This window comes from Gymnogyps californianus, chromosome 13 (genome assembly GCF_018139145.2).
Source record: "Gymnogyps californianus isolate 813 chromosome 13, ASM1813914v2, whole genome shotgun sequence".
NCBI lineage: Eukaryota > Metazoa > Chordata > Aves > Accipitriformes > Cathartidae > Gymnogyps > Gymnogyps californianus.
The window spans coordinates 11,195,755-11,218,621 of NC_059483.1; the positions used below are offsets into that span (position 1 = coordinate 11,195,755).

General features: G+C 46.9%; 1 protein-coding gene across 2 annotated transcripts in view; it reads right to left on the reverse strand.

Moving 5' to 3' along the window:
- SETD5 (SET domain containing 5) overlaps window positions 1-21,250 on the reverse strand; it is a 68,288-nt gene extending 47,038 nt beyond the window's left edge. For both annotated transcript variants that reach the window (XR_007767264.1, XM_050904999.1), the window contains exon 1: window positions 21,190-21,250. The gene's annotated coding sequence lies outside the window, so the exon portion shown is untranslated. The remainder of the gene's footprint in view (window positions 1-21,189) is intronic.
- Window positions 21,251-22,867: the final 1,617 nt, after the last annotated feature.

Here is a 22,867-nt window from a genome sequence, read left to right on the forward strand (position 1 = left end):
TCTGAGAGAACTCAGTCCTAGTCTACAACAGAAAGGATCAAAATAACAGGCAATACAAGTATTCATTACTAGCTATGTATGCATACCGTGATAACCAAATTATTGACAAATATAGTATAATGGTTGAAGATTTATCTGTCTTAGAGCTTTCTTAAGACTCTCTCCTGTTTTATACATAAGTAACTATACGCAAAAAGAAATGCTTGTATGTATACATTTGGTTCAGAGTTCATCTTGCTCTCTGGGATCTGGAGAACCATGCTAAAGCACTGAGACAAGCTCTTAGAACAAGAATAACACATTTTAAAATTGTTAAGTGTCAAAAAGCAACAACCCAGGGAGACCTAATCCTGCTCGCCATGCCGCACAAGACCTGGAGCCAGGGGAAAGGCAAGACTGCTGCTTTTGGGACACGGGTGATTTCAAACAGCTTTTGGTATCCATGGACCTATGCATCAGTCAAGTTGTTCCATACAAGATATGAAATCATATTAACGATTCCTATTATTCTTAAAGTACTTTATGGAAGCACTAGAAACCACCTCAACACACGTCTATGAATACACCTACTTAGCTAAAGTCAGCGTGATAAAGCCATTCAGTGAAGGCTATGTAAGCCACATTTAAAACCGAGGTACTAGCAAGTTAAACCAATTTTGACAAAATTTGATAAACAGCTGGAAACTAAAAAACTTTTGATTAAATTTACTTAAACTAGGTTCAAGCTATTTTAAGGCAATTTTCATCATGTCCATCATTGGATTCCATCGTTTTATCTGATGAAGAAAACATCAATTTTAGTTAAACTCCTCTGCAAACTACACCCTAAGGGACTACAAACTATGACAGTGAGCAACCGAAAGAAATTAGACCATCAAGCAGAGAAATTACGAAATGCATAGTCAAGTATTCTCAGCAACTGACCCAAGACTGCAGAGATTAGTCAGAAAAGCAAAAATAACAACCTCAAAACTTCACTGCTGCTTCAGCAGTCAAGAAGCAAAACCTCTTTGTTTTGCCGACAACAACAAAAAAAATCCTGTGTTTTTCTTTTGGAATCATTAAGTATTTCAGGTATTACGATAAGAAATAGAAGAGAAATTTAATAAGAGATAAAGGAAGGGCAGATAAGACTTTGGCCCCAGAAATACCTTCTACTGGACAATTCAACCGCATTCTTTACAGTCCAATACACTCCAGAGATGGAGACGTCAGACAAGGGTTTGTTTGGACTTTCTTAAAACATCTAATTTGCATCACAGAACCTTACGGGAAAGTTTAATTTATATCGACTTGAAAATGGTTGAAGAGTCACACATAAGGATAATTTCATAAACAAAAACGTGCCCAATTAGAAAGGGGAAGCAAATTACAGAGCAGCAGTGATCTGCAGGAGACCAAATTATTCTGAGGTATGTTTATGGAAAGGTGGCAGGCAGACACCAGGAAACTTTGCCTGTACCCCACACTGACGAGAAGGGACCTAGCTGTATTTGCGTGGTCTGCACACACAGTCTGGTGAGCAGGACGGTGACAGAGATGATGTTTTAAAGGAATAACAACCTCAACATAAAGGGAAAAGGACTATCCCAACCAAGAACTTTATATCAAAGTCCTCATAACTTTAAGGGCCATAAACAAAGGAAATCTTCAAGAAAACTTCACAAGACAATACTTTGAAAATCTAGCCACCTATATGAAATGCTAACACCTTAAAAATGTTAACCATCAAAATAAAACTTAAAGAATAATGGTAATAGTGGAGAAATTCAGAAAAATCCCATAGACTCAAAAAGCATAATTGTTGGCCCCTTTCTATGCTGAAAACATTGTTTTACATTGCCTCTATCTCACAGCATAACAAGTAATTGGTGAAGATGACAAATTCTTCAAATACTGAAGCACTTAAAATGATACTTTCAAAAATTAAAGGAAGGTGACCCCCTGAAAACACTCTTATTTTTGCAAATACTGTTTTCTATTCTTTCCTGAAAGATATACAGCAATACAAGAGAAAAAAAGAATTATACATAGGACCCCACAGAAATGATGATACAAAAATTACTAAAGTAAATGAAACAGGAAAGAGGAAAAACATCCCTCTCTTCTTTCAGTCCTACAAACTTTTCATTTGGGACAGTCACAGGGGAAAACTATTCTGCAGCAAGGGGAAACACATCCTAATTGCTATGCCGGTTCTATACTGTGAGTTTGTTGCTCTCTTTTCCCACGGGGTGAAGGAGAACAGTCAAATGTCTGTATGCAAACAAAAAGGTTCAGAACCGGTATTTTGAGATTAAGGGCTTGACAACTAACCTCCAGTGAATCCAGCTGTGGCAGCTGATCTTACTGCTGCAACTGTCCCCTCTAAGCCTTTGCCAAAACAGCTGGCAGGAAGGAAACGTTGCCATGTCTCATGAAGTGCAGTTGATGCCAAGAAGACTGGACTAAAAGCAGAAGCAGGTAAAATACACACTCCATTTTAGATACGGTTATAGGAGCAATAAATTTCTGCAATGGGGCAGAGCAGACAACTAGGAACAGCAATACTAGAAACATCACTGCTCAGTCCGCCACACCTTGTCCATATAAATCCTATGTTTTCAGATTCAATTTAAGAGGCCTGCCCACACCAGAAAATGGCTACGGTTAAATAAGACTCAATATTCATTTAAATACTGTAAACAACATTGGTTTAATCCTAGCAGACCAGAGTGTTTCCTTGTTCTAAATTTTGTTGCTTGTGAATGTAATAGTATTCATATGAATGGTTGTACCTGTGTAACTATTAAACTTGCTTAAGCAGACAACCCCTAAATTAAAAAGGTTGTCAGACAACCCCCCCTCAAAAAGGAAAAAAACCACCTTTAGACCTTGAAATTGTGTTTTGAAGGTATTTCAGAGAAAAGCCTATACCACATGCAAGGTCAGAGGGAAACAGAGCAATAAAGGGCAATAACTAGGATCAAATCCAAACCCAGAGAATTACAGTTCCCATGAGAATCCGGACAGTCCAGAGTCACGGGAAGTCGCTGAATATAGAAGGGGAATCAGCAGAATTTACTGGCACGGAGCAGCATCCCAAAGTTGCAACCAGTGGAAGGCTAACCACAAACAAGTTGCCAGGAGTAGGATTGCAACCTCCAGTCCTAGAATTGGAAAAAAGATTTCTCCATAATCCCACTAAATACTCTCTGCCTCGCAGGTCTGGCTGTACGTCCTTTATACATCTATTTAAGGCCCCCACGTGACGAAGGCTGCCTGCCTGGCCACTCCCAGCCAGGGCAAACAACCCAGCTCCAGAGGAGACTCCAGCAGCGGCTTCCAAGGCAGACGTTGCATCAGCCAGGTGTGCAGGAAGCAGCGGAGATAAAGCAGCTGTTGACGAAGGGGCTCTCGGACGGAGGCCGCTTCAGGAATCCCGTGGAAAGGACGACAGGAAGGAGAGAGACACAGAACAAGCTTCATCGGCTTCAGAAAGCCTTTGTGCTGGGGCTCCGGACCTGGCCTTTCTCCCAGAGATGATGCAACACTGAGGAACAAGGTCTGTGCCAGAGAAAACTATTCACAGGCTATGCAGATGGCAACGCGGCCAAAGGCTCTCAGATCAAAACATGCCGGAGCCCATCCAGGCCCAGCGAGCCCCCCCAGGCCTCCCCCTTCGTGCCCCCGAGGATCCTCCAATTCGCGTTGCCACCTCGCTCCTAGCGCGACCATGGCTTCAGGCAGAACGAAGGACATTACGATAGAGAGAAAGAAGTAAAAGGGGGTTTTAAAGTCCTGCAAAAATCACAGCTCGTCCTCTGATCTGTTGGAGGGAAGAGACGGGGGAGAGACTGAGCTCAAAGCCTCAAATCTCCCAGACAGGGATCCTCCCGTCACCGCGGCTTGCCAGCGCATGCCTGAGCTCCCCAAACACGTACAGCAGCTCTCCGCTCGCCGGCAGCCTCGGCCCCGCTCTCACACACCAGGAAACCACACAGGGACAGCCCGGGCAGCCATGGCAACATCACACAGTGTGGCAATTATGGAGCTGCGGCTCCCAAGCGAAGGTTCAGCCTTGCTTTCCATTACAGGACTCGTTTTGACCCTTACCCCCCTGCCCAAACCATCACTGAGTGCCCTCCCGGCTGCAGCCTGGCCTCTGAGGTTTGTGACTGGCGAGTTTTGCAGCCTTGCACCTGGGCGCGAGATCATGCAAATACATTTTTCTCCGCGTTGTAAGGAAGTTACTCCAGGCTTATGTAACGCTCTTGTGCCGCGTCCCAACAAACACCGGTTTGTCCAATGCACCTCCAGTGCGAAACCAGGCCATGAAAACACCTGTGACCTGCGCTGCACACAGCAAGAGTCGGATCCATTTACTAACTGAGCTATGTAATCACTTTTAAGCATTAAAATCCAGTGACTTTTACAGGATTTCAGCAATCTTCCAGCATTGTGGCTGATTTCAAAGCTCAGCCTGCTGCACTGCCCCTCTACATCCCCTTCTAAGGGATGTCTTAGTAGGAACATCACTGACTGTGGCACTTGCCCAGGCACCGGTGCCCAGTGGCACTCTTGGTCATTTAAGATGGTGCTGGGACCCCTAGAAAATTCACACATTTCTGGCAGATCTACTTTTACCAGCACAAAACCTGTTAGAGAGCAGACAGGGTCAGTAGGACAGCGGTAGAAACCAATCATGAAGGCCTAAAGGCAGCATATCAGCCAAAAAGCCTTATTTCCCCTTCTGGGGCTTCCACTCGCTTGATGCTGCTGAATTATGTTCAAGAGATGTTCTTTATTGCGCTTCACTTTTCTGGCTTACTTGCATCTCGTGTTATATTGTATTTTGGCACTGGCAAGATACGTGCTGATCCCAAAATGCAGGTACTACCGACACGGCAGCGTGGCATGCCCTGGCTCTGCATGTTGGATCCTCTGTGCACGGTGGACGTTCACCCAATTGCAATGTTACAGTAGTCAGATTTACAGAATAAGCCATCAGCCAACAATATATCGGACCATCAAGCTTTAAGGAATATAAATTTTGATAAGTTATTTTGATAAGTTTTTGGTAAAACAAGATAATCAAAGACTTGCTCTTACAACCACAGAGATGAAGGTGTAATACTTACTCAGGAAGCTCCCAAATACCTGCTTCATAACTGCTGGCAAGAAATGCAAAGCTCAGTGGTACAGACAGTGCTGAGAGCCACGGTCACTTTTTTGACTAGCCCATTTTTTTGTTAACAAGATGAAAAGCAGATAATCCAGTTGAACGCATTTTCAAAGTAAATGCAGATGACCAGAAATCAGCAGTCAAAAACTTGCAACCAGTGACCAAATAAAGACAAAAGTCACTTAAACCAGATTTATTTCTGGTGACTTGCAGATAAATTAGTAATTTCTTCCTTTGAGAAGAGCTCCTCTGAGTGCACAACACTGTAACCAATGACCTTAACTGCTTGTGGGTGGTAACACAGGAGTACTGACATCAAACAGTTGGCCAAGAGTGCTCATCGTAGAGCTCACACGAAAGCAATGCTGAGTGAGTGGTTCTGTAACACATCAATAATGAAATGCTATCTGCTACCACAACTGTTGGCTTTTTTGAATGTTGAATTATGAGCAGACTAATGTACCGAGGAATTTTCATGATTATCACAAATGCAACTAAGCACAGGTATGTACAACCACATGATGAAACTAAGAGGTTGAAATGTGAGAGTTGCTCATGCTGAAAGGGCTGACAGCCCTCCTCCAGCAGGTTGTCTCCATCAGCTTCTCGATGCTGGGGAGAGGGTGATGATGACACAGCAGACAGGAAAGGCAAGAGAGGGGGCAGATTTCTTTACTGCTAAGCCTTCACAACCTCTCTTGTGTGTAGCACTTTCTGCGAGTCACTTCTGCAGGTTAAGACAGATTGGGCTGTCTGGACAAGGTGAGTAGCAGGGGTTGCTGCACTAGGTCTCAAAGCTGGAGGCCTTTGCTTTACACTGTGTAGTGCCCCAACACGTTTCTGCAGTTTGCTATCCCTTTAGCCCTAAGCAAGGAAACTTGCAGTTGCTAGACAACCTCTTTCCAACCTCAGAAATAGCTCAATTTATGTGACAAATCGATAGGCTCAATGTTCGAAGAGCTACAGAGTTTTGAGCTGCCTCTTCTTCCTTAGGACACAGAAGCATTTCCTTACTGCACAGCTGCAGAGATGAGAGCGATGGGGCTCCTCCCTGGCCAGACCTGGAGGAGAGGAGAGGCAGGAATGCAGCCGTGCAGGAGAAGAGATGAGAGCAGCCCAGGTAGCTCCACGTCCTCCTCTGCGCAGGCAAGGACGAGCATGCACACAGGCAGGACTGACCAGGAGAGCTCTACCTGCACAAAGCAGCAGATTTTGAGAGCTACCAGGAGGGAATTTAAGAGCTCTGCATGTCTGCAAAAGCATCTGGAAAAAGGTAATCTATGGAAATATAGAAACTCGGCAGCCATCGAGGGAGTGGTGGAATGGACAAACGCAAATAAAAAGTAGATGCACGATCTCGAGCCATTACCAAACTGAGTCACTCAATTCCCCAGGTGAATTTACAAAGTGAGAGAGGAGCAGAATCACTGAAGTACTCTCATTTGGTGGCATGAAAACTGGCAAACAAATGCCATTAGAATACTGCTTCTGACAATTATTTAATATTGTTTCAAACACAAATAAACTTTCCGACTAAGTCCAGTTAACTGGAGAGATAGAGAATATCCTACATTAATTTAAAAATGAAACCTACCAGGAGAGCTTGTGCTTACTTTGCCTCTCAGAGGAACTGTAATCATATTGCCATTGTGCAATTTTTTTAATACTGTTTCTAAAAAAGGATGAAAAAGATTTACAGACTTCTGCTGCGGTCAACTGGAATTCAGAAATGCTCATCTGAATACAGTGAGTGTACACAGTTACATCAGGGCTTCTCTGTAGAGGCTTTCAGAAAGCCTTAACCATATCTTAAACATCTGAAGCAACGCAGTATGGGAAAGAACTGAGTTCCAACGATGCAAGCCACAAAGCATTAAATTTCAGAGTTCCCTTCACATCTTATGTGTCTTATGCAAGGCAGTATTCTAGCACCAGGTTAACTATTTCTCCTCTAAATTCATCTTAATTTCATGACCTTGGCTTTGACTGCAAGTGCATGTATCTGAACTTGCGCCAACTGATCATGGCACGAAATCTTTAAAGATTCTTAAACTCCAGTGTCAGGAAAGGAGTATTATCATCATTAAAAAACACCAAAAAACCCACAACATACTTTCTCCGGAAAGAAATTAGTTGGGCCTATTTTAAAAGACTAAGATGAATGTTTGCTCCTTTCCCCTTCCCTGTAAACCATTCCAATGTTTAATTATCATCATTGCTAAGAAACTGTACTTCAAGATGGAATTTGTCTAACCTCAGTTGATATTGCTATGCCTTTGTCAGCAAATCTCACAAGTCCTTTTAGAGAAAGATCAAGTCCTCTCTCAATTGTCTTTTCAATAAGCTGAGTAAGTTGAGCTCCTTTAAGCCTCACATCATGAGCCTTATTTTCCAGTCCCTGGATCATTTCTGCAGCTGTCCTTTGAATTCTCTCCAAATACACTGGCATTCTTCTTGAAGCATGGAAACCAAAATTCAATTCCAGTATCAGTCTCAACGTTGCTGTGTTTATAAGATCACTTATTTTTGCTTCACATTCCTTTCCCCCACTTTTTTTTTTCTCCTCAATATGCCCAAGAATCACATCAACCCTTTTAAATAAAATACTGGCCCTAGTACCATGTAGAGGCAACTAGCTGTAAAGACCTTAAAGCCCTTTGAGCTACTGCATTCCAAAATGCTGTTTCACAATTTATAGGTGGGTTTGCAGTTTTGCTAACAAATGCATCACCTTGCAATGGGATGGATTCATATATTTTGTTGAAATGTGGCAAAACAATTCAGAGCTCCCTAAACATACTTTATTATCCAACTAGGCTGTCTCTGACAGAAGCTTTATCAAATATTTTATGCTATCCAGACAAAAAGAGTCTAAAGAGCAGTAAATTAAAAGCTGATTTCATCTCAGAATCTTCTATAAAGCTAGGTGTGTCCTCTCCAAGTTACAATTCCAGATATTTTAGATCTCCACTGTTAATGCAATTTCTCCAGCACAACCATTTCTAGTGTCAGAGACCCTGGCTTCTTCCTCCTAACTCTTGCCCTCTCCACCCAAAACAGGCATACCCCCCACACCTCCTACACCCAGTCCAACTTCCACAGAACCACAGAATAATCCAGGCTGGAAGGGACCACTGAAGGTTAACTGACTGAAACCCCCTCCTCTCCCCAAAGCAGGGCCAACTTGGATCAGGTTGCTCAGGGCATTGCTCATTTCTTCTCCAGGGCCGCTAAGTGTTTGTGTAACTATGCATTTTAAGGCCAAAAATAACCTTCTGATGATCTGACTTTCCACCTAACAAAGACTGGAAAATCTCACCTAGTCATTTCTACACTTGGCATTGCAGCTTACAAGCGAGCTAGACCATGTTTGTCAAGCACAGCCTAAAAAACAGTGTATGGATTTACCACAAATCTTCAGGGGAAATTTAAAATCATGCAACAGACTGCAGCCTAGAGGTCCCCAGGCAGCACCAACCCAAGCCATTAAGTCTTCACAGTGAGCACAGTACATTTGTAGTTCTTGCGAAAAAAGTGTAAAACTTTTTTTTAGAACTAAAACTACATCAAACACTTTCTCAGAAGCCTTTGAAGAATGCTTCTAACTACCCCTCCGAAGGAGACTGTTCTTCCACTGCATATATAGGTGACTTAAGATGTTAGCTTCCCCAGTTTCATGAAACATATTAGTGGCAAATACATTGATATAATTTTAAATGTTATCTTCCATGTCCACAGTGGTAAGATTTAGCAGCACCTATCTTTATCAATACATTTATTTAACACAGCATCTGTTTCCTTGACTACCTAAATAAGGATGTCCATCATCCCTTAACTAGCACAGAGTATCTCTCAGCTCACACAGGCCAGTTCGTACAAAGCTTATCAGTTCTTGCTTCAGTCACCAACAAGAATCTCCCCCACCCCTCCAAAAAAACCATAATTATATAAACAAAGGACTAATGCGGAAATACATTTATCCATGTCATAACAGTCAAGTTATCCCCCTTTCCTTAAAGAATAGCTATGTGAAATCAAAGCAAGTAAGAGCAGGGCTGGATTTAATGTAACAGCATGAACTACTACACTGAAATTAGAGACGTTAGCCAAGATCCTGTGATCCTCTCACCTTACATTCTTCCCTAAGCATCAATTTTTGGCCCTGTCAGAGATGAACAAAACCTTCAGTCTGACTCAGGAGTCACTCTTGTTCTCATGTTACGTTCTCTGCTCTCCTGTCCGGGATTATCAATGCTGTATTCCCTGCCAACAGCAAAGAACCTCTTTACACTTGGAAAAATTGTGGAACGGAATAGAAAAAGAAAAAAAAAAAAAAATCCCATCACATGAGTAAATGAGGCTTGACAGCATGATGGATGCTGCAGGTTCACAAGTATGAAGGCACTCCTAAGAAGATGGCTTGCGCCTGCTACAGCTTCACATAAGCATAAAAGACGCTGGTTTGCCGCATTCAGGAGGGAGATGCTCAACTATTTAGATTGGACGCATTTTATGTAAAACTGAAGATGACTAAGTCACAGCTGGACAGATTATGCTCTAGAAGCAAGCTACACGTTCCTCCCTGTACCTTAAACAGCATTTCCTAATCTACATCTTTCTCCTTTCCCTTTCAAACACAAGACGCTGAGTTCTCCCAAGAAAAAAATAGCCAGAAAATATTCAGGGCAACGTGCTTTAACCGAGAGGAATTTCACATGCACCAGTCATCGTAGGGCTAATTTGATTTTGTCATTATGGAAAAACTGAGAACTATCAAGACCTCAGCTGGGTAACAGTTGGATAGGAGAATGATCTTAACACAGGAGGAAAACAGCACAGACAGGAATTATCTTCCTGAATAATGCAGATAGACTTTGTGTGCATTAAGCATCCAAACAGTTTGCCAAGATACTCTGAAGGCCCCTTCACATGGTTTATCAGACCTGATGGCTACAAATCAGTAGCAACATTGTTCTTAACTCAAACTATCTTGTAGCATTACAAAGCCCAGTGAAAACAAGCAGGAGAAATACCCTGGCTCATACTACCACACTTCCCCATCAACAACTCATACAGGAGATTTTTTCACCTGTATCCACTACATAATGTACTCCCCACCACACCTATTAACATCAGTATTAAAACCACTGATTGCTTTACTGAAAGAAACCAAAGGCACAGAAGCAACACAGCACTACAGAACACGGACACGTGGGCAGAGGTGAGGACTGGCGTGGGAGAGACAGCTACCTAAAAAAGTCCAAGAGAAGCAATTTGCACCACTAGACCAGGAGTCAAAAAAAAATCCATGTTTTACCTCCACACTGCTTATAAGGAGCCCTATACAAGCTAATCCCTTTTTTGTGCCTTAATTTTCCTATCAGTAAAATCAGAACACTACTTCTGAGATGTCACACACAGCCTTTCTACACATGAAAGCTAGAGCTAGATCAATAGGTCTAACCAGAATGGGAGTGGGGACAAACGGCCCTGGCAAAACTGCACCTTGAACTTTTGGGTGGAAAAAAACACCTGAAAAAAAATTTAAATCACTGTGGCCATTTCACTTGTTTCATTCACGGTCAGTGCAGGCTAAGGACCCATGCATCCATCCTGGCTGAGAAGCGGCAGCCTCCCAAAAAGCGGGGGTGATCAGTTTAACTGGAGAGATTTTAACCTAAGCTAAATTACACCTTCTCAATACTAAGAGAACTCCATAGCAAATCCATTGTTCAAGATGAATGTTTACATTTTAAACCCACATACCATTTCAGTAACAACCATCTTTCTTAACAACTTAGGCAATTTTGTTTTACAAAATGCTGAAAAGTTTCCATCATTTTCAAATACGTGTCAAGGCCATTTATTTCCTCTCTCACAACCTTCTCTTCACGTAAAACTGAGAATTTTATAATTCCTTGCAAATGTTACCCCAACACAGTGACTCTCATGGGAACAGCCTACTTCACTACTGCTCAGAAAAAGGAGCGACGCCTTAAACTCTGACGCTGGAAAAGCAACAGAAAGCTACAAACTTTGTTCGCAAGAACAGCCTGCTCCTAAATCATCCTCGTCCATCTCCACTGTGCGATATGGTTTTAAACAAAAGAAGGAATTTTCAGTCAAAGGATTTCCCCGAAAGGATCCTGGTTACATTTTCATATAGTTCTGCAAAAACCAGAGCACTGACATTTGGACATGCCATTTCATTCTCCCTGCTCCTTCAAGGTCCTCTTCTCCACATGCGATTCAACGAATTTCTGCTGACCAGTTTCAAGCTGAGAGTCCCAAGCTGCACCCAAGAAAGGCCTAACCAATGACGGCAAGTTTAAATGTATAGTCTCACTTTTAGAATATGCTAGCGCTTTCTTCTTTATTAATTTATTACGTCTATCTGCATGTGTAAGACTTAGAAACACAGGAGGAGGAAATAGGAGCTGTGACACATTAATTTCACTCTTATGTTCTCTGGCAGCTTGTGAGGAAAGTCTTTTCCCAGTTTGTGAATTTTTCATCTTCTTACAAATTCTGCATCTGAACTTTTCCTAAAGGATACTCTGAATCCTCAGTGGCTGAAGAGAATCCACCAAACGGTGGACTTGTGCCGCCAGATGCAAGCACCTCAGTGCCCGGCTTCTTGAATTTCTCCGACTGACCCACACCATGCTCCAAGTGTTTCAGGAGCTAAGCTGGAAAGGTAAAAAGCACTGCTCTTCTGGAAGCACTAACGGTGATTTCCATAGGTGTGCAAAGGATGCCATCAGCTTGGGACTTCAGCATGCAAGTGCCTCCCACCTCAGGCAGAGCACCCAAGAACAGCCTCTCCAAACAGGACCATTGCGGGGCAGCATTAAGGTATGTATCTCACAAGTCATAGTTTTAACCTCAGCAGAGATCGTCCTACTGTGACAAGACACTTACCAAAAGAGACAGGTTTGGGATGACATACCCCAAAATGCAACATCTATTACTTAGCAAAACTTTCCACCTTCTGCCCGGCCACTGTCAAATAAAGGATGTGTCCCAACCCTGGGCACTTATCTGGGGGCACGGGTGGGGAGCGGACACAACCGTTCAGATGAAGTACATAGGAACTCTACCTACATATGTCACCCTACTGCTCACCTATGTATTCAGCTACCACGCTGCAAAGTCAGAGTAACTGCTATCGGCCGTGAAGCATAATGCAGCAAATACAATCTGCTTAGTTCCTTTATTGCAATGTCATTGATTTGGGGCTATATGTGAAGATTTTAATGAAATACAAGATTACCCTCACAACAGATGAGAGTTCTTGCTTATGAGACATACTGCTCAAGCCCAACATGAGTTTTTTGCACAGCAATATGCATTTGGAGATGTCATGACATGCTAACATTTAAACAACTTTATTCAAACTCAAATAGCCAAAATGCTGCCTCAAGTTCTACTAGACCAAATATTCTCACTATGTACGAAACTAAAAGCCTCAACTCACAGCAAGCAGATGGAGCAGCACACACTGGGATTTGGAGTACACAGACAATTGCTCTATTTCAAATATATGCTGCTATAACCAAGTTTTCCATATTAAAGAAACAGGATTCAAGTTTCTGCTGCAACTGGCCTTGGCTGAATTAAATTTTTGCCTTGTTCCAGTCACACTCATATCTCTATACATTGTCAGCAAAGCTAGATGGAATTCATGTTATAGTTTTTTTACTACTATATTTTTTTATAATTTGATTGACAACTTATCCTCGGTAATTCATAATTTTCTGCATGCCTGGATATCTCACAAGTCATAAAGACTGGCAAGTAAATGCAAAATAAAGACTTTCTGATTACCAGATAAAAAAAGAAAAAGATAAGGAATATCGTGCGGTACATTTATTTACACAGATTTGTAATAACTGTATACTAATTAACATTTTGCCATCTTCCGAAATGAGACATCACTTCAGCTCTCTGCTTTATTTACTTTCTGCAAAAATATACCTACAAGAATTCGCTATTTTGAAACAGTTAAGCACCACGTGTAGGCTATAACACCACTCCACCATCACAGATCAAGCCTACATCAAAACTCACATCTGACCAGCTTCCCGAGCAAACAAGAGCAGACGAAGGAAAGCCTACACCGCCAATTTTCAAGCAGAAAACTAAATGCTCGTCTAAAGAAAGTACTCCATGCACAGCAACCAAGGGCACAAATCCACAGTGTTTCACAGACTGAGCTACCATCCACTGTGTGGTGAGCACTCTCCTTTAAAAGGAGTGTGAAGTTACAGGGGACAGCCTGAGCTGGCCGCACTGTGTGCTGCCACCGAAAGGCGGAGACCCTGCTCCCCTTCTCGGGTCCCCACCACATCCTCTGCACTTCCACCCATATGCTCTCCCCTATTTATTTTGTGAGGGCTCTGGATGCTTGTCAAATCTCTTGGTGAGCCAATTCAGTTCACTATCTTGGCAAAAAAATAATCCAGCAAAAACCAAAACATAAAATAACCCCAACATAGCTTTCTGCTGGGTTAGCAAGCTGAAGGAGTTCAGAAAAGGGATCCAGCAAGAACCAGAGCTGGCAAACAGAAAAGGCAGAACTCCCCGTTGGGTGGGAGAGGAAGGGGGAGCAAAACTTCCCCCATTCAGCAGCAGAGCTGTTGGATGTACTCAGCTGTCTCGTGTAACTTCACCCGGAGTAACCTCACTCGCAGGGTGCAGTTCTGCAATAGTTTCAAGCTGACTTCAGTTGGCACAGCTTCAGTGCAGCCTCCCAATCCCTTTCTGCACTGGTGCTAACCTGACCCCACAGTCGAGCAGTTCAGGCAGAAGCCAGCAGAAGACTCTTACTTCCAAAAATGAAATGCACTTGTTTTCGTCATGGTAGCCTTCCTGAATAGTTCACTGCTGGGGCAGGCATGTGCCAGAACAGAGCCAAAAGTGGGAAGGAGAGCAGGACTGTAGCAGCAGCACATCAGGGCAGCTTGAATTGCCACGGAACCGTATCACTAGTGTGCACCAAAAACCTGCACAAAGTTGTGCAAAGAACATACAGTGCGTCACAAACACCCATTCCAGTTTAAATATGAGCAAACCCTGAGGTGGATATTAGAAGAACTGCACAACAAAGCGACTTTGTGGCAAGCTCAGAACCTGACTTTTCACCCTACAAGTATCCTTGTTCCCTATTAACCTCCAGGCCATCTTGAACTCCAACACCCTTGAAATTCATGAAACTGCAAGAGAACTTTGAATCAGAAAGCCAGTCTCCTCTACAGTCAAGCAGAGCCTACTTAACTTGATCAAGCAGTCGTCTTTTCTTCAAAGGTTCACTTTAGCTGTATTTATACAGGAAGCTTCCAGATCTTTGCTGTGGCAAAAGTCAATCTACAGCCACAGTACTGAAAGCATTCTTGCAGCATGATTATAAGTTATTCCAACCTAATGCCACCAAAACACAGGAAATAATTTGGTTTAGTGTCTTTAAAGGCCACATGAATGAAAAAGGCTCACATATTCTTCCAAGTATCTATAAATTGATAGTGCAACTCAGGTTGAGACATGCTAACTATTTTAAAGGCTCCACGCTGAACCCCCAGGGCACTTCAGTTTCCTAAATCACTGGTTCTCAAACTTTTCCCAGTGTATTCCTTCCTGCCTACAAGCAAGGATACATTCTCACCTCCTCACTCTCTCCAACAAAAACATTTGAGAATTGCTCCTTGGGAGCAGCTTCCACACCAGCATCCTGAAGGGGCACCAGTCCTAGAGAGCAACTGAGAGCATTGCCAGGAAGACGTAATTTGGGCAGAGGCAGAGCTGGGAAACAGGGCCGCACTGGAAAAATACTCCTCTGCTCCTATTCTCTGCACTACCTGGAGCTGTGATGAGAAGTTTGTCTTCCTGGGCCCATCCTCCTACCAGCTATCACCTCTGCAGCTCCCATATTCTGCTCCCAGAAGCAAGCTGTGTCTTTCCCTACTCCAGACTGAGCCACGCTGTCTTACATGGGCTTCCTCACCCAAATATTTCCATGCAACTCAATCCTCAAAAATCCTCCAGCCACTTATTTTCATGATTCAAAGCCTATGCAAAACCAAGAGACTGCATTATCTGACACTGACAAACTAAAACTCCAAGCTGCATCCTGACTTTTTTTTTTTCTTTTACTGAATCACCATCAGCAGGCATGTTCTGTTAAAAAGTTTGATGGCGGGGTCTCACACTTCTTCCCTATCAACAACTTGCATTTCAAACTGCTCACTTCAAAGTCAAGAGGATTCTTCTCAGTATCAGAACTTCAAACCGTTTTCTGGGCTGCTGGCACGGTCACTGAAAAAGTTTTGTCCTGTAAATCAGCAAAGCTGCAGAAGAAAACCCTGGTATGAGCTCCGTAAGGACAACAGGAATAAGCCTGAGTCACTAAATGAGCAGCTACCAAATCCAGACAATATCTTCTTGTCAACGTGTATGATTGCAATTGTAATCACACTCTAAATACAAACGCATCAAAAGCACCGTGACCTTTCTACTCTGAAATTACTTTGAAATATTTTAGGGCTTAAGCATTTTGGTTTTAACACTCACATTCTGTCTCAAAAGGCTGCTTGTAAGTGAAAAAAAATAACTAAGCTCATTTAGAACAGGATGAATAAGCAAAAAAGTTTGCTGCCTTGAAAACTGCGCAGATCTGACTGCTTGGGATACCTCCCCTTTCCTAAACTTAGCCCTTCCGTGACCCTTGGGGAGGAATGCAAGACCTGTCTATGTTATCAAGTTTATAAGGATTAAACTTTAGCATAAACAACAGATCATTTCTAAACTTCTCTCTAAAAGCCAAATTCCTGACTATTTCTCAATGCCACTCTTCTACGTTCCTCTCTCTTCGTTCCCCCTTTTTTCTTCGTGTTTGGTGAATGTGGGACTATTAGATTCCTGACCACAAAAGAAATTACTTCTCCCGCTCACTAAAAGCTTGCCACTCAAACTGCTGACAAGTCCTCCCACATTTTTCCACCTTGAAGTCTGAGCACATCAGTACACTTTGCTGAATATTTCCCATATTGCTCATTAAAATAATTGGGTTTTGTGTGTGTTTGGTAGGAGGAAAATAAAACTCACCAAGACAGCTTTTCTTTCTCAAATTTATTATTTAAAAATATAATTTGTTTGTTCTACTGCTTAAGCATTTAAATTAGATTTAAGGATCAGAAAGTTGCAGATTTACAATTTAAACAATAATATTGATGCTCCTATAGGGCTTGTGGCAACAAAAACTAGCATTAAGGCTATTATTTGCTGCAGATTTCTTTTGGGCTACAGCTTTTCAAGTTCAGACTCATCAGTTAAAGTGAGGGAAAAATCCCTTTAGCTATTTTTGTTACAGGAAAATAATACTTCACCACTAGCTCAGGCGGGGGCGAAGGGGGGACGATGAACAAGAATCTCCTGATTTGTCGCGTAGATCATCCTCCGAGACAAAGAGCATCTTTACTAATTATAGAAGAAAAAAAATTTAAACTAGGAGCAGTTGAAAAACTGTTTCTCAGCATGCTCAGTGGGCATTAGCTGCAATTTCAGCAGCTTAGCAAGTCCCACCCCTGCGTGAGCTCAGCAGGGAGGCCAGGAGCACTGCACATTCTCCCTGCTCAGCAGGGACAGGGGCCGCTGCTCGGCTGATTTGCTACAGGAATACTGGAAAATTGCCACCAAAATAGCAAATCCTGTAGAAAAAAAAACCCCAAGAAACCCCCCACAACTTCAATAAGGAATTAAGAAAAAAGTGGAAAAAAATCTCAGCTCCCACAGTTTCAAGATGTTGAACTCTTGCTGCATTACGGTCTGGGGCTTTTTCCATGATCAAAAATAAGCAAAAGGTTTAGGCTAAGCCAGATTTATACAAAACTGTCTCTAACAATATAAGTGCAAACTTACTGTGCACTAACTCTTGGCACAAGTCAGTCATGGAAGCCAAAGACTGGCTGTAGAATCTGTAACAGCTTTAACATCCATAGCTATTTTTCTTTTCATTTGGAAGAGAAAAAAACTAAATAGACAAGTAAAATGCAACAAAGTCTTTATTTTAAAATCAAACAGCATATTAAGTTTCATAGGGGCAACTGAGACGTAATATCTCACATGCTATACATTTAAGCATACATTTAACACTTTCAACTCAAGTACTGCTACTACATCTTGTATACATAAAAAAACCTTTGCCTATTGCAACCTTTCTTAAATACTGCACATAACACAAGATTTCACTGGCAAGATTTCAGAGTTACACATACAAGCAGCACCAGAGTAAGAACACAAATGGGCTTCTGTAACACAGTAATACTGCCATGAGAACAATGACTTTTGAATTTTCAAACCTCTGAACACTCATTACGTTTGTTTTACTATTGCCAGAACAGATAGAAACATTTTTATCTCATCACATCATTCAAAACAAGTTTGTAAAAGTCTGATCATCCAAAATGAGAGAAACAATAGACCGGTCAGACTAATAAATTACATTGCTGGGACATCATACATTTAGGTCTTCCTTGCATGCTTCGCACCTGGAAGTTTGAATTAAAATTGCTTTTTTTTTTTTTACTTCAGGGAACATTTGGAAAATTTAAATCAATGGTTGTTGGTTGGTTTTTTTCCCCCCAGAAAAAGAGCATAAACTTCCACACGTTCTGAGATGCCAGTTCAATGCCATCTCTTTCCTCTGCATTTTTTCAACTTTGACCTATTACTTTTCAAAATAAGATCTGGCTGTAACTGAGTCCTCTTTCTAAAAAGGGATTTAAATGTATGTGGGATTTCACCGCCCCACCTTGGGGTGGGGAAATCTCAGACAACATTAGCTAAGGAATATTACTTTCAGGTCACTTGGGATATGACAGTAAAACAAAAAGCCACGGCCTTGTCAAAGTGGTGCCAGTTATCCAACAGGATGTGAGGCAGTGGACTAATTCCCCATTATAACATACAGAGAGACTGTAAACAAGGTACAGAGAGACTGTAAACAAAGACTAAGGGGCCATGAAGATCACTTGCTGTATTTTATTAAACCAAGGAGCTAGTTTTCATACTCACAAAATCCTAAGTTCATTACTGTTGTCATGTCACTCCATGCTAGGCAGCAGATACCACATGCAGCCCCAGTGATGGATGCATTTTAGGTGGGTTAGAAGTTGCTCACCCCACTTTGTGAAACAATTTGGGTGCTACAGATCCTGAAATATAAAAGCTACTCAGAGTTCGGCATCTACCACATGACTGCTGCCAGTCAAGCGGATTTAAGGGCATATTTTAATCTCTCTCACATTATTCTGGTCCTGGAATTTTTGCTTCAAGCTCATAGTAATTCTGAGTTTGGTAACTCAGGCCAGGGCAAGGGGCTCCCCATTATAGGTGTTAGTTTACAAAGATGGCAGTTGTTTTCTAATGCTAATGTATTCCCATTTCCCATACTGCATACCTCAACTAACAGTTTTCATCTTTAACAAATGCACTGGAATATGCTGATAGCTCCAACTCGACAACACAATATCACACAGACAGCGGCCACTGCCAAATGGTTAGTTAAGCAGATAAGAAAGGCACTCATTCTTCCTAAAAAAAAAAAAAAAGGAAGCTATTGCAGTCAAGTAGACAGAGTGTGGATAGAAGCTGGCAGATTCCACAATACATAGTCACGTCAAAAATGGCCTCCTGCAAACTGTTCCTTCATCAAGCGTTTGAGTCAACCAAAAGAGAGGAATCTTCCCCATTATTCACAGGAGTTTCACCTCCCTATTCCACAGCAGAGCAGCATTTTCTACACATTTTGACATACAACCGCGTAAGAAGCGCAGAGGATAAATTTTACTCTGCAGCAGAGGGAAAAACTCCTCTCCCCGCTTTCTGTTTCCAACCCCAAAGTTGAGCCGGGCCTTTATTTTGACTGTTCCCTGGTCTGTGAATGGAAAATCCCTCCTCAGCACTAGCAGGCTGGTGTCTGCTGCACACACCCACTGCACACAGCAGAAATTCCAGTCAATAAGGCAAGTGGGGCCCAGGCGATGGAAGGGGAGGAAGGAGACATACAAACAATAAGAAAAGCATCTGGCTCTGTTACTGGCTGGAAAGGAGACTGGAGTTCAAAAGAGACACGACTGCAGCCTTCACTTAACAGGAAGATCATATCAATTCTCACTGTCCTACTTTTCACACGGACCAAAATATCTGGAAAGGGTAACTCGGGGTTTCCAGCCCATGCTTTAATGCAATTCCATTAACTCAAGAACAGCGGTGAAACCCATCTTGTAGGTTTTTGTCCCACTGGACCAAAACATATCCCTGCTTCTGCTTTGGACCTGGGGACATGGCCAGAAAAGTAAAGCCCTTTGCTGAACGTGAGCCAGCCATCTCTCTACCACCACACTAATGGAGGCTGCTCTGCTGTCCTTCCCTGGAGATAGCAGCCAAGTCTACTGAAGCTTCTCTCATAGCAACCAGAGCTCCAGAGCCAACAGCAGCTGCTGTCACTGCCTTCAACGCTTACCCACAGGATCCAGAGCAAAGCAACACCCTCCTCCCTGCACCTCTAGAGCAAAAAAACCAGAAGGCTGGGGACAAGATGACTTCCTGGGTCAACCACAAGAAGAAAAAAAAAATTTAAAAAAAATCCTAGTATTTCCTATACAAGCGAAAAGGGGAATCTCCTATTTCTACTGGAGAAACAGGAAATTTCTTTTCTGGGTTTAGGTCCTTGCAGTAACACCCAGTCAGGGTGGGGAGGAACCATCTGAAACCCACGATGTACCGGCACACCATCAGACACCAACATCAAGTTCTTCGAGACCCAGCTGCACCCTTCACACAAGGAGAGGCATTCGCCCCTCGCCCCTTGCCCTGGCCCGGCCGTACCCTCAGCCATTACATCATGGCCAGAGCCCGCAGCAGCCACCGCAGCCCTGCAGCACCCCGTGCCCTCCACAGACCCGCAGACCTCCCCCACCCCCCCCAAAAAAGCCCACCCGCGGATCTGAGTTTCGGGCACAGGAGCACGGGGACAGGACCGGGAAGCGGCCGTGAAACCCCCCCCGCTGCTACACCCATTTCCCCGCTTCCACAGGGCCACACGCGGCCTCGCACCTCGCCTCCTTCCCTCCCCCCACGGACGGCGAGACGCTGCCCGCCGCCGCTTCCCCGCCCGACCCGGTGGTGAACTCCGGTCACCGGCACCCAAGGACGAGCCGCCGGGCGACAGTGACCTTGCCGGTGCCGTCGGAGAGAAGGTGGCGGGGGTCGGAGCGGGGCCGGGGAGCGGGCAGGGCGGCCGGGAACCCACCCCGCGGCGGCCACGCGTGACGGACGAGGAAATGCAGGAGGATCCGCGCTGCAGCCCCCGGCGCCGGGCGGGCCGGGAGCGGGGGGTTACGGGGGAAGACGCCGCACGGGCACCATGAGAAAGCAGAAAATGCAGGTCAAACACCGCCTCCCCCGAGGCCCGGAGGGGCCGGCGGCTCGGGGCGGGCAGCGGCGGCGGGGGCAGGCAGCGGCGGCCCGGAGGAGGCTGCCCCGAGACGGACAACGACCCCCGAGGCCCCCCCGGGACAATAAGGGAGGAAAAAAGGGGAGCGGAGGAGGCCAGCCTACAGCGGGGCTTCCCCGGCGCTCGCCTCCACCGACAAAGCCCCGCGGCCGGGCCCGGCCCCAGCCCCGGCCCCGCACCGGCCTGCCACCACCGGCCCGAGCCCGGCCGCCGCGGGCGGGCGCGCACCACCGGGACCGCCATGATGGCCCGCGCCGCCGGGCCGTGCCTCCCCCCGCCGGGTCGGGTCGGGTCGGGCCGGGCCTCCCGGGCCGCTGCCGCACCGCCACGACGGGGCCCTGACGCCCGGGCCCCCGAGGCAGGGCAGGGCAGGGCAGGGCGGAGCGCCGGGCCGCGGCCCGCGCCGGGAGCCCCCCGCGGCCGCCCGCCCTCCCGCTCCGGCATGCCTTCCCGCTCCGGCATTCCCTCCCGCCAGCTCCGCCACCGGGCACGGCCGGTTCCCGCCCGCGCCTACCTGGCCGGCCCGTTCCCCGGGCCCCCGCGCGGCACTAGGCCCGGCTCAGCGCCACGGCGTCTCCTGGGCAGCCGGCGGGAGCAAGCCCTCGGCGGCGGCCGCGGCGCCAGCCCCTCCCCCTGGCAGCAGTAGCGGCGGCTTCTCCCCAGGCCGGGCGGAAACGGCACTGGGCGCACGGGGATCCCCGGCGCCGGCGCCAGGGGCGCCCCGGACACGCCCACTCCCGCTCCCCGTTGGCTGCCACGGCGCCACACTCCGCCCCGCCGGGACGCCCGCCGCCGCCAACGCCCCGCCCGCCCACGCTTGCCATTGGTGGCCTCGCCGCCCGGCCCCGCCCGCGCTCCCGCCTCATTGGGAGTCGCGCGGCCGCCCCGCCGCTCGCCCCACGGTCGTGGCGTCCCATTGGCGCGCGGAGCTGCCAGTCGCCGGCGGGAGGCGGGGGAGGAGGGGGCCGCCAGCGTCGAGGAGGTGCACCCGGGCGGGCTGCGACAGTGCCTGCCGGCCGAGCCGCGCTACGTGCCGAGGGGCGGGGCCGGCGCGGCCCGTCACCGCCCCCGCCGAGGCGCCGCTCTCCGCGGGGTAACTCCCGCGTCGGGACACGTGGCAGAAAGAAGGGGCGGTGCGGGCGGCCGGGATTCCTGGGCGGCAGCCGCTGCTGCGCCGCGCATGCGCGGGCCGGGCCGAGGGGGAAGGGGGGTAGGGCGCATGCGCGGCGCTGCGGGCGCGGGGCCTGCCGCTCGGCACGTCCGCGCTGCGGGGGGGAGGGGGCGGCCGCGGGGCCGGGGTCCCGTCAGGGGGGCCCGGGAGGGCAGCTCGCCGCCCCGCGGGCGCGTTCCTTCGGCGGCCGCCACCGGTGCCTTCCCCCGCAGGCCTCGCGGAGCGCGGGTGCCGCGCCACGGAGCTGCTCCGCTCCGGCGGCTGCCTTCCCCTCCCGCCCCGCGCCTTGGCGGGCCTTCCTGAGGCGAGGGGCGGGCAGGCCGCGCCGGGACGGCCGCCGCTTTCCGGGCCCCCGCACAGGCCGGGGCCAGCGGGGAGAGGTGCCAGCGCACCGCTGGAGCCCAGGGCTGGCTGCTTCTCCGTCCCCGGAGCCCCAAACAAAGGGCGCCGGGCGCTGACCGGCGGAGGAGCGGCCTCTCCGCGGGAGGGGCGGCGGGAAGGAGGGGCGCGGGTGCGGGAGGCCGAGCCCCGCTAAGCTGGGCGGGAGGGACCCTGCGGCACCGGGGAGGTGCCTGTGCCCGGCCGAGGGGCTCTTCCCTGCGCGGGTGGCCGGTGCCCACGTACCGCGTCTCCGGGGAGAGGAGGGGGAGCGCACCCGCGGGACGCGTCTGCGGAGCGACTGGCCGTCCTGCCTAGGCGGGGCAAGGCAGGCTGCGCCGCAGGCCAGCGGTCCCTCCCGCTGCCGGGGAACGGGCGGCCCGCAAGGGCCAGGCGCAGGCGGGCACGGAAGGGCTCTGCCTGCCCTTGCCCCCCCGCTTAAACGGCCTTGCCGACTTGGAGACCCCGGGACGTGAATTCCTGCTTTCTTCCGGTTAGCGCTGCGGGCGGACTGCACGAACTAAAGGGACGTTTCAGGAAGGCGAACGGAGCCCGAGTGCAGCAGGAGCTGCGGGACAAAGCTGGAGGCTGCGGCGGCTCCCGCCCCGCTCCCGGGGTCGCTCGGAAGAGGCTGTGCCGCGTA